A 12,309-nucleotide genomic window follows, 5' to 3' on the forward strand; every position below is an offset into this window, starting at 1 on the left:
GTACCCCAGTGTTCATTGCAGCACTGTTTACAATAGCCAGGACATGAAAGCTACCTAGATTTCCATCCACAGACGAATGGGTAAGAAAGCTGTGGTACATATACAGAATGGAATATTACTCATCCATTAAAAAGAATACATTTGAATCATTTCTAATGAGGTGGATGAAACTGGAGCCTATTATACAGAGTGAAGCAAGTCAGAAAGAAAAACACCAATACGGTATACTAATGCATATATATGGAATTTAGAAAGATGGTAACGATGACCCTATATGCGAGACAGCAAAAGAGACACAGATGTAAAGAACAGTCTTTTGGACTCTGTGGGAGAAGGCGAGGGTGGGATGATTTGAGAGGGTAGTGTTGAAACGTGTATATTGTCATATGTGAAGCGGATCACCAGTCCAGGTTTGATGCATGAGACAGGGTGCTCAGGGCTGGTGCACTGGGATGACCCTGGGGGATGGGATGGGGAGGGAGGTGGGAGGGGGATTCTGGATGGGGAACACATATGTGCCCGTGGCTGAATCATGTTGATTTTTGGCAAAAACCACTGCAATATTGTAAAGTATTAGCCTCCAATTAAAATAAATAAATTTAGAAAAGAAAAAGAAAGACAAGAGAGACCATTTACCTTTCTCAGATTGAAAATAGTTGAAAAAAATATATTGAAAATAGTAGAGAAAGTTTACCTTTCTAAGACATCTTTGCACTTCCTGATACCTCTCTTCCAACAGCTGCAAGGATCAGAAACATCATGTTCTCTTCTGACAGCACAAATATGTCTAATGTTTGAAGGGACCTCCACTACGATAGCTTATGGTACAATACTGTCTGTCCACTCCTATCTTTGTTAACTAGGGTTTTTGTTTACAGATATTGCAGGTGTCAACTAGGTGTAAGGAGGAAAGCCGTATAATAAAGTTTACACCGGGGCGGGGGGGGGGAATAAAAAAATAAAAGTCAGTGCAAAGAACCTACTCTATAGCACAGGGAGCTCAGCTCGGTGCTCTGTGATGACCTAGATGGATGGAATTGGGGGAAGGCTGTGGAAGCGAGGTCCAAAAGGAAGGTGATATATGTATACATATAGCTGATTCAGTTTGTTGTACAGAGGAAACTAATACAACATTGTAAAGCAACTGTCCCGCAATTTTTTACAAAGTGCAATATACATGTTGGAGAAAAAAGCCTTTAAATATGTCTTACCAGTGGTTATAGCACATTCTTGATTAGCAATTGTGAAGAAGTTCTCTATTACTCATATGTTACTTTTATAAATTGTTATGTTATCTTTGTTGCTTATTCTTTCAAATGATTACTTGTTTAAGTACTACTTTGTAGTTCCTAAAGCACTCCTTTGCATTCCTTAAGCACTCCTTTGAAGGGTTCCTAAGTAAATGGCAACCCACTCCAGTATTCTTGCCTGGAAAATTCCATGGACAGAGAAGCATGGCAGGCTATAGTCTATGGGGTCACAAAGAGTGGGACATGACTGAACAACTAAAAAAAAAAAAAATAAAACTTATGAAGTCGTACCCAATCCAAGCCCAAGGAGTAGCTCTCTGGAGGCCTGATAATTAATTTTTAATTGAGTTTTTTCTTATAAGGTCCAATGAATTTCTCCTGAATTCTTGTCTTTCAATAATCAGCATCACACGTACATAACTTAGCAATGCAGTAATGGTTCCATCTCCCCAGATAATATTTCCCAGATGCAAAACACAAAGACACCCATAGTCATTTCTAGTATATTATTATGAAACACTCTTTGAAGGGTACAGATTGAACTTTCAGTGCTTAATGTATTTGGCTTTAATTATTTTTGGGCTTCTCTTGTGGTTCAGCTGGTAAAGAATCTGCCTGCAGTGCGGGAGACTTGGGTTCGATCCCTGGGTTGGGAAGATCCCCTGGAGAAGGGAAAGGCTACCCACTCCAGTATTCTGGCCTAGAGAATTCCATGGACTGCATAGTCCATGGGATCACAAAGAGTTGGACATGACTGAGTGACTTTCACTTTCACTTAATTATTTTAAGTCTTAAGGAACAACCCAGCCTCTGAGCCACTGCTTGCAGTAGTCCAAATCAGTAACAGGCATGCAAATCTCCATGAATAATAGGCATCTTCTTTTGTTTATCCGTACCAGGACTGGAGAGAACATGCATCCTAAAATTAATTCAGTGTCATAAGACCTATCTGCTGCAATTGCCAGCTATAAATGCTAGATTTCTGTTCGTCTATTAATTGGGTGATTTCACACCATCCTTCTATCCCTACTGGTAAAGCCATAGTCTAATACTAATTCACTGAGTGTTTGTTCCTTTGAATATGAATAGTGCTATAATTCTGAACTAATGATGATATTCTGGAGTTATTTGATAACTAACTGCTTCTGGACTGTCCAGTTGAGTGGCTCTGAGACCTATATGGTGATTTTTGCTCTATTATTACATCATTCCAAAGAGTCCAATTCCCATATGTTTTCAATTTTTATTTGACTTGAGGTTCCACAGCTTTTAAACATTTTGCATGACATGATTCCATCCAGTTTGCAGTTGTATTATATGCTTTTTTAATTATTCCAAAACACTTAAGTTTATTATTCAAAGTCTTACTGTCCAAAGAGTTAGCTGTACCTGTGCCTGTTCCTGTTTCTTCCAGGATTGTATTCTAATAAGCCTCCTTTTGCTCTTGTACAGCCCCAAACAGGTCCCTTACACAGACTTCATAATGAGAGAGCTCAAGAGATACATGTCTTGTTTTGAAGACTGGTAGTAGCCTCAGATATATTAAGAGAAGCTATCCACCAATAATCCTGCGGGGCTACTAAAATAGGCTTCAGGGCATTGCCATGTTCCATACGTAGTAGGGAGATCTCTTTTATATATATGTATATGTAGATATAGATATAGGTATGAGTATGTTGGTAGGTTTCTCACCAGTTTGTATGAGGTAAGTGGCTCTAGGAGTAAAGAACCCACCTGCCAAGGCAGGAGACACAAGAGATGTGGGTTCCATCCCTGAGTCAGGAAGATTCCCTGGAGGAGGGCATGGCAACCCACTCCAGTATTCTTGCCTGCAGAATCCCATGGACAGAGGAACCTGGTGGGCTACAGTCCATAGGGTAGCATAGAGTCAGAGACGACGAAGAGACTTAGCACAGACAAGCAATTTACTATGACTGTCTTTACAGCTATCAGTAGTTTTATTGAACCAATCTCCTACAGTAGTAAAGGTGAGAGAGCAACAGTTCTCTTGATTGTAGTATAGTTAAGAGAATTCTTCTACAAAGATCCTTCCAATCAAAGTAGTTAGCAAAAACATTTTTGTGTCAAATTTAGGGCTGGAGTATCTTGATTCATATTAGTTACTTTGCTTTGGTATTATCAAAAATTACTCATGAAGATGGTTCCACCTTTACTCTGCCAATAATTGGGTTGTTCTAAATTTTAAGTCCAGATTATGTCTGTTCTAGGATTACAGTATGGAATTTATCAGAAATATGTAATTGTGGAGACCATTAGTTGGAGCATAGAAAAAAAACAGTGTGATATATGTTTTCTAGTAAAATTTGATTCTTAGGTAATTGAAATAATCCTCCTATGACAAGGACAGCAAGGCATCTATGAGAATAGTAATGTTTGCTTGTAGGGGATGAAAAAAAATAATTTTCTTTCCACTCTAAGTTCTTGGCCGAGAGCTCTTTAACAAAAGACAAATTAATATGAGAAAACAAGTTTATTAACTTATATACCTCAAGTATACATGGCCGTTACCCAGGGAACAATGAGTAGTAACTCAAAGCTGTGGTTTACAACGCTTGCTCATATAGCATCTTTAACAAAAAACAGTAAATTTATGGGGACATGACAGGACAAAACAAAGCAGTTTTAATCTTCCAAGGGCAGCATACAGTGGGAAGGTAAATATATGGGAGGAGACTAATGGTAAATAAAGGCTAGTTAATAAAGTTTGTTATGTAGGTGCCATCTCCAGGCTGAAAGGATCTAAAGTTGCCTCCCATGATTAACTTTTTTTTTCTTTTTTAAAAAATTTTATTGGATATAGTTGCAAAAACAATGTGTTATTTCTGGCTGTGTGGCAAAGTGAATCAGCCATACATATACATAATATCCCCTCTTTTTTGGACTTCCTTCCCATTTAGGTCACCATAGAGCTCCATGATTAACTTTTGTCCTCCTGGTAGAGAAGAGAGACATTGTTGAAAATTTATATCTTTAAAAAATGTTTATTGTAGTATAGTCAATTTACAATGTTGTGTTTGTTTCTACTGTACAGCAAAGTGAATCTGTTATACATATACATATGCCCATTCTTTGAAATTTTTTTTCCATATAAGTCATTACAGAATGTTGAGTAGAGTTCCCTGTGCTATTCAGTAGGTTCTTATTAGTTATCTATTTTCTAAATAAATAGTAGTGTATATATGTGAGTCCCAGTCTCCCATGAAAATTTTTATCTTGCTTTTAGGCAAATGGGAGGGCAGGGAGCTTTTCTTGTACCTGCTTCTTCTCAACTGCATTCAGCTCAAAATAATCCTTATGCCAAAGTGGCGTATTCTGCTACCCTTCAACCTCTTTTCAGTTGAGCTCAACACCAGTATGAATCACTCTAGAAAACTTAAATTTCAAGTCCTTTGTGGGAGCAACAGTCCAGTCCTCCTGAGGTGCTACCTTCACAGGAAAAGCATGGATCCATTTTTTTTTAACTTGGACAGCCTACATGGGGAATGAGCACTTGGAAAGGTTTCTCCCAGTGTGAGGACAGCCTGTCTTTTCCTGGGACACTTTTATGTAGATGAGATCTCCTTTTTGATAGATGTGGCAGACTTTTTCCAGGGAGTCCTTCCAGGTTTTTATGACTTCATGTCTCAGAGTTTCTGAGGAAGAGAAACCCTGTTAAGACCTGAGTGTGATTATGGGAAGATTCGATTAAATTAGGCACAGGACATGGTCTCAGACCAAAATCTATAGACCTGCTATTTATAAGTTCAAAGAGAGTGATTTTATGCTTGCTGGCAAGGGTGCTCTAATTTCTAACAAGCTAGTGGTAAAGTTGTAGGCCTTTTTACCCTAATTGGTTGCTGAATCTTGGCCAGTAAGTTTCTTCAGAGTTAGATTCATTTGTTGTATTAATACATGTCCACAGGATTAAGAATGATAGGGTATATGATAGCTTATAGAAATCTGAAAAAAACATTTTATAATTCCTGAACAACGGTGGAAATAAAGTGACTTTCTGTCTGATTCAATATGCCTGGTATCCCTAAGGTGTAAATTATATTTATTAAGAGAACCTTTACCATTGCTTGAGCATTGTCTTTTTGAAGAAAGGGAAACTTCAGGCGATTCTGACATCATACACATCATAGGTAGACAAAACCTTCTGCCAGCATCGCTTCTATGAACTCCAGCTACTAGCAGTTCCTGTTGGCTAAGTTGCATGGGGAAGCGTCTGGTGCTTACCATGGGAGTAGCTTGTACAGAATTCTGCTGACAGATAACACATCTCTTTAATACATTTTGAGTAAGTTCATCTTTTTGATAGTTGTAGTGAGAGTCTCATGCCTTTAAAATTGCTCTTACTTAACTGATTTTGTTGATGACACAATGATACCAGCCAAGTATACAGACCATGGAATAAGAATTATATTGTTAGGTACTTTCCATAGTATAGTCAAACTTCTTTTTAGCCTTTTTCTTAACCCATTTGTTCATTTCCTTTTAGGAGGCTTATTATTATTATTATTATTATTATTATGGTTTTGAACCTTTAATGAGAAAAAAATATAATATCGAGCTCGAAAACAGTGTGTGTGGTGTGTCACTGTCAAGGGTTAAGGATACACAGGATAGGACTAGCAAACAAGATATGTATAAACAAAGATACACACAAGCATAGAGTGAAAAACTGGTGCCTGGCACAGTTTAAGTCTCAGTTTCCTCATTGCTCAGCAGCATATTGGGGATCCCACGGCTGATGGGGAGTAGATGTCCCAACTCTGGACATTGCAGGGTGCCCTCCAACACCTCCACCTCCAGCAGCACGTGGTGCATCTTTCTCAGAAATTCCTCGTTATGCTCGTATCCCTGAATCAGCTCTTTAGGCACCTCGATCAGATGCAGGGTGTCCACAACCTCCAGAAGTACCGCCCACTCCACTTTGAGTATCATGCGCACTATGAAGTCAGGGTTGAACTCCACAGGTCGGTGGCCTGGAGACATAGGGGGAAGCCATGGGGCCCCACCCCCTGCACTTGCAAGCTCAACAGGTTCAGAAAGCATATTATTTAAAACAGAATGAAAGTTTCTTGTTGTATTAGAAGTGGGGTTTCTAAGTTGAATTGGCTATGTTTTAACAGTGACTTTTGCAGCTCTGTCAGCAAGATCATTGCCTTTAGAAATTTGGTCATTCTGCCCTATGTGGACTCTACAATGGATTACTGATGTCTGAACAGGTAGCTTCGAAGCTGCTAATTACTTGGATATTGATTTTCCATGAGATATTTTAGTTCCCACTGAAGTCAAGAATCCCCCCCCCCCTTTTTTTTCAAATTTGTCTCATTACACAACAGACACCAAACACATATTTACTATCAGTATGTAGGCTTTCTTTGGGTCTTGAACCAAGATTTGCAGCCCTAGAGCTGCAAATTAACCTGGCTGTTAGTGCAGATTAAATTCTAGGCAAAACGTAATCTTCCAAGATTTATTGAGCAGTCACCCCAGCATATGAAGCCTCAAGATGGACCCTTTTCATCTTGGATGTGTGGCACATCAGTAAACATTATCAAGTGTGCAATTTTTTTTGTCTGCACCACGCATCTTGCAGGATCTTAGTTACCCAACCAGGGATTGAACCTGCCCCCCCACCCCCTCCACAGTGTGAGCGCAGTCCTAACCACTGGACCCTCAGGGAATTCCCTCATGTATGCAGTTTGAACAGGAGTATCAGAAAAATTTACTTGCTGCCTAGTGTCTTCTGCTACTATCATTGTACGCTTGTTTGGTCTTTTTTTATTTTGTTTGTCTTTTGGATTTTTGTATGTTTGCCATACTACTCAATATGCGGGATCTTAGTTCCCTGAAAAGGGATCAAACACATGCCCCCTGCAGTGGAAACTTGGAGTCCTAACCACTGGACTGCCAGACCCACCATTGTACACTTGTGGTCGTTTCTTTGGTTAGGAGCTGGTAATAGAGTAGCAGGGTTTAGGAGATTGCATCTTTTGAACATAGCTGTGGTTGCCAATGGGGTGGGAGTGGGGAGGGAAGAAGGGTTGGAAGTTTGGGGTTAGCAGATGTAAATTATTATATATAGGATGGATAAACAACAAGATCCTCTTGTATAAGACAGCAAAGTATATTTAATATTCTGTGATATACCATAATAGAAGAATATGAAAAAGAATACATATGTGTATAACCAAATCACTTTGCTGTACAGCAGATATTAACACAACACTGTAAATCAACTATACTTTAATAAAGTTTTTTTTAAAGGAATATAAAAAAAGAGATTGCATCTTCCAAGTACAAGATTCAGATTGGATAGTAATGCTTATTCAGTTAGTCAAATGGCATAGTGATAACTGCTGAATCTTAGGCACTTGTAGGATAGCTGTCACAGCCTGTGAGATGTACAAGTAAGTGACCCAGGGCAAGGGTGTGTGTCTTTTCACTAAGTGTGGTGGCTGTTACTACCAGTTGGAGGCATCCATGCACTCACAGTGTCACAGTCTCCAGAAGAACTGAGAAAGGTGTCTTTGGTCTATAGTCTAATCCTACCTTTTGAGTTAAAATTCCACTAGCAGTGCCTTTATTTTCATGACAAAACAAGTGGGAAGGTTTTTCAAAATTTGGAATCCTCAAAGCTGGGGGAGAGACTGTAGCCAGTTTCAGCTGTTCAGAAATCTCTTCAAATTCTAGGGGCCAAATCAGAGCCTTAGGTTAGTACTCCACCAAAAGTTTTGCCCTCTCTGCAGAAGCTGGAATCCACTGTCTGCAATGCCCTACCTGTGCCCCAAATTGTCTTAAGTCTTTTTATTGTAGTAGGCTCCTTGATCTACTAAATTACAGCCTTACCTGACAACAGATAGCACAAGTATTTTCCTTCAGTTTGGCAGTATTTGAATTTGTCTAGGGAGGCATTGTGCCTCACTGAAGTAAGGAATTGTAACAAAGCCAAAATGCCAGCTTTGTGTTACTCTTCAGTTTTGGAGGCTACCATAAAATCATCTACATAATGAATAATTATAGATATCCCTCCATGAGCCAGATTCACCTCTGAGTGGCTAGAGAAAACAATAGAGAGTCTTGGAACCCACAAGTAATTCTTTGCCATAAATAATGGAGTCAGGGCTTCCCAGGTGGTATTAATAGTCAAAAACTTACCTGCCAATGCAGGAGACGTAAGAGACGCAGGTTCAATCCCTGGGTTGGGAAGATCCCCTGGAGGAGGGCATGTTAACCCACTCCAGTATTCTTGCGTGGAGAATCCCATGGACAGAGGAGCCTGCAGGGCTACAGTCCACAGGACTGTCCGCAAAGAGTTGGACACAACTAAAGCAACTTAGCACATATTACTAAGTAAAAGTAAATAAGAATTTACATTCATTAGCTACAGAAACATAAAAAAGAGCAAAACACTGAGAAAAACTTTACAGACTATGGTCCCAAAGTCAGAATAACTTGTAGGGCTAGAAATTGAAGCAGTTAATGGAGCAACAGGTTTATTTACTTCTCTAAACTCTGTATGAATCTACATGGTGGTTGTCCATCTTCATCAAATTTACCTTCCTTCTTTACTGGAAGTATGGGTGAATAAGAGGGTGAATTCCCTTTTTAAAATTATTCCTGGCTTTTCTAATTCTTTTATAACTGATTTTATTCCCTTGAATTGGGCTTTCAACAAAGGATATTGTTTTACACATGGCCATAGCTTATCCTTTTAGTAAGCTTCTGTATCTTTTTTTTTTAAGCTTCTGTATCTTGAATTAAACCAGTATTATTGTTCTCTAGGGCCCAAAGTCATATATTGATTTGTTTCCATTTGGGGTAATTTTCTAGCACAACCCTCTTTTCCATGCCCCTTTCCTCTCTGAAGGCACATAAATAACCAGACCAGTTGGGATAGCCATAAGCATTCCATCTAGATTACAGAATATGGTAGCTTTTATCTTGCACAGAAAATTTGCAAGCAGATCTCTTGCTAGTAGTTTTACAGGAGAAGGTGAGAAAGCATACTTGTCATCAGAGGACCTGTCTTTGTGGGAAACTGGAAGAAAAGGAGCGAGTAGAAGGCTGATTTGAAATGTCAAACTTCACCACTAGATGGAAAGTGACAAATTTCTCAGGAAACTGCAGAATAAACAGCACCAATTGTTTTTGTATAGTTGCTAAGTTGTGTCTGACTCTTTGTGACTCCATGGACTGCAGCACGCCAGGCCACCCTGGCCTTCAGTATCTCCCAGAGTTGCCTCAAATTCATGTCCCTTGAGTCGGTGATGCTATCTAACCATCTCATGCTCTGCTGCCCCCTTTTCCTTTTGTCTTCAATCTTTCTCAGCATCAGGATCTTTTCCAATGAGTCAGCTCTTTGCATCAGGTGGCCAAAATATTGGTGCTTCAGCTTCAGCATCAGTCCTTCCAATGACATTTCAGGGTTGATTTCCTTTAGGATTGACTTGTTTGATCTCCTTGCTGTCCAAGGGTCTCTCAAGAGTCTTTTCCAGCACTGATATTTATCAGAAAAGGCAAGCATAGATTAACCTGAGGGCAAGGTATGGAAACTTGTGGTTCACCAGTTTCTACCTCCAAGATTCCTTCAATAAGTTAATTTTGAGCCTTTTGACTGTTATTCCCTAGCTGAGGGATTTGTCCTGGCCTTTCCTGATTCCTTATTCCTGCAAGGTCTGCATTCTCAGGAGTCTGTTTCTACAGCCCCTCTTAAGTGTCTTGGCCTCATGTAATAATGGCATACAGGTTTTCCACATACCTCAGCCCCCTTCACATGTTGTCCAGAGTAGGGGTTCTTCCCTTGAAAAATAGTTGAAACCAAGTGCCAAACATGCCTATCCCAGAACTCAGATGAAAAACAATCTACCTGGAGTGCAGGAGACCTGGGTCCCATCCCTGGGTTGGGAAGATCCCCTGAAGTAAGGAAGATCCCCTGGAGTAGGAAATGGCAATCCACTCCAGTATTCTTGCCTGGAGAATTACATGGACAGAGGAGCCTGCTGGGCTATAGTCCATGGGATCACAAAGAGATGTTTAACTGCTTCTTTTCTTCTTCCACTTTCTCTAGATTATCCCAAAATTGAGCAGCTGCTGCTAAGTTTTATATAATAGACTGTAATATATAATAGAAAAGTAGATAGGAACACTGCCCTGGATCCATGCTGATAAATCTTGAGAAAGTATCAACAAACTGCCGATGAAAATCAACAGGGAACTCACTAGTCTTCCAAGTATACTGCTGTGATTTCTCCCAGCTCACTTTCAGCAGAAAGACTTCAAGTATGGCCATTTGCAGGCCCTCTCAGTGGGCCCCTCAAGACATTAGTTCTTCCATGGTTGTGGGAGGTGGCATATAGTCAGAGTCTTTTGGCCACAATTCCCTCTGATGTGATAGGTCACCTTCCAGTCCTGACATGCCTGCTGCTGAATCAAACAACCAAATCCTGCTGGTTGCAGAATTCTGTGTAGCAACCAGGGCACATCCCCATGTGTGGGGCTATAAACTGAAAACACACTGCCAAGTTCTTGTGCAAACTTCTGTGGGTCTTCCCTGGGCACAGGAAAAGAAGGCCTCAATGAAGAATCTTGGAGAGTTGAAGGGCATGTAGATACATTCTGCTTCAAGTCTGGGTAACTACTTAGTGGCATCAGCTTTATTGGCAAAGTGGTTAGGGAGGGTCAGCTGTCTTGTCATTGAGTCAGGAAAAATGTAGAATTAGATGACTGTTGGATTTCCTTTCCCATACTGTATATTTCAGCCTAGCACCTTTATTGTTTGTCTATTCTAAGTGACTGCTGCAAACACTCTCCATCCTTTAGCCACCATGGGAGGTTGTGGGGGGGGGACACATTCTTTTATCCAAGTCCCAGTTATTCCTTGATAATATTGCTTTGTCATCTCTGCTTTCCTAGCTATACAGTTCATGGATAAGAAAATAATCTTGAAGGTCAAAATCTAGGCTAAGCACGGAATAGAATCAGAGCTAGAGCATGACATCACACACACACCTCACATGGGGCAGATAATTCATTACTGCCTCCTTGTCCCTCTTTGCAGGGAAATCTGATTAACAGCCCATCTCGAAGATCATAGCTTCACCCTTACTAGGGGTCAGATTGAGGCGTGAAGATGAAGAACTGCCATGGAAAGGAAGCAAAAGGAGGGGAGACAGTAGAGAAATGAGGAGGAGGGTTTGTTGAAAGAGAAAGTGACTTTAATTCTCCCATTTCCTCCATCTTCCCAAATGATTTTTAACCTTTTTCTTAGGATGATATTCATCCTATAAACATGAGTAATTCCTTTGCTGGAGATGAAGTGCAATTGTTAGTTGCTCAGTCATGTCCAATTCTTTGCAACACCAAAGACAGTAGCCTGCCAGTCTCCTCTGTCCATGGGGTTCTTCAGGCCAGAATACTGGAGTGGGTTGCCATTCCCTTCTCCAGGGGATCTTCCTGACCCAGGGATCGAACCCAGGTCTCCTGCACTGTAAGCAGATTCCTTACCATCTGAGCCATCAGGGAATCCTGAGAATGAGGTCCTAATAAAAACCACTGTTATGTGTTAATTCATCCAAATTAAAGAAAGCATTCTCAGGCCAATATAAGCCTGCGTTTTCCTTTCAAATGGATTCCCTTCCAAATGTCATATAGAGCTGTATGGGCCATTCAAGAGAGAAGATCTGCAGGCAACATCTGGGCTTCCCATCTTTCCCACCTAAAGCTGTTGGTGACCCTGATGGATTTTTAGGTCCTGTATTATGCATGCTTACTCAAAAAGAAAATCTAGAATTTGGAGAGTGAGATCCATCCAGGTAGTATTTGAAAAGAGCAAAGCGCTAAATGGGAGGCATTTGATAATTCACCTTCACTGGTCTGCTCAGTTCAGGAACTTTAAGGCCATCCCATCCTCATCAGCATACTGTTGCAGAAAATTAAAAATACAATCTCCTGACAACGCAGGACATCTTCTCCACAAATACAGAATAGAAACAGAATGATTTCATTACTGAGTATTAAACCAGACAGTAATTGGCATCATGGGCAACCT

General features: G+C 40.2%; 1 protein-coding gene and 1 pseudogene across 3 annotated transcripts in view; one reads left to right on the plus strand and one right to left on the minus strand.

Moving 5' to 3' along the window:
• The window catches only part of ZNF81 (zinc finger protein 81), an 89,540-nt gene that overhangs the window by 21,582 nt on the left and 55,649 nt on the right, over positions 1-12,309 (plus strand). The window contains exon 4 of one of the 3 annotated variants that reach the window (XR_006267370.1): positions 11,320-11,380. The exons of the other annotated variants lie outside the window; for them this stretch is intronic. The gene's annotated coding sequence lies outside the window, so the exon portion shown is untranslated. Of the gene's footprint in view, positions 1-11,319; positions 11,381-12,309 lie in introns of those variants that run through there. 3 annotated transcript variants of the gene reach the window in all.
• On the minus strand, positions 5,952-6,304 carry LOC122434666 (annotated as a pseudogene).

Source organism: Cervus canadensis, chromosome X, assembly GCF_019320065.1.
Source record: "Cervus canadensis isolate Bull #8, Minnesota chromosome X, ASM1932006v1, whole genome shotgun sequence".
Classification (NCBI taxonomy): Eukaryota; Metazoa; Chordata; class Mammalia; order Artiodactyla; family Cervidae; genus Cervus; species Cervus canadensis.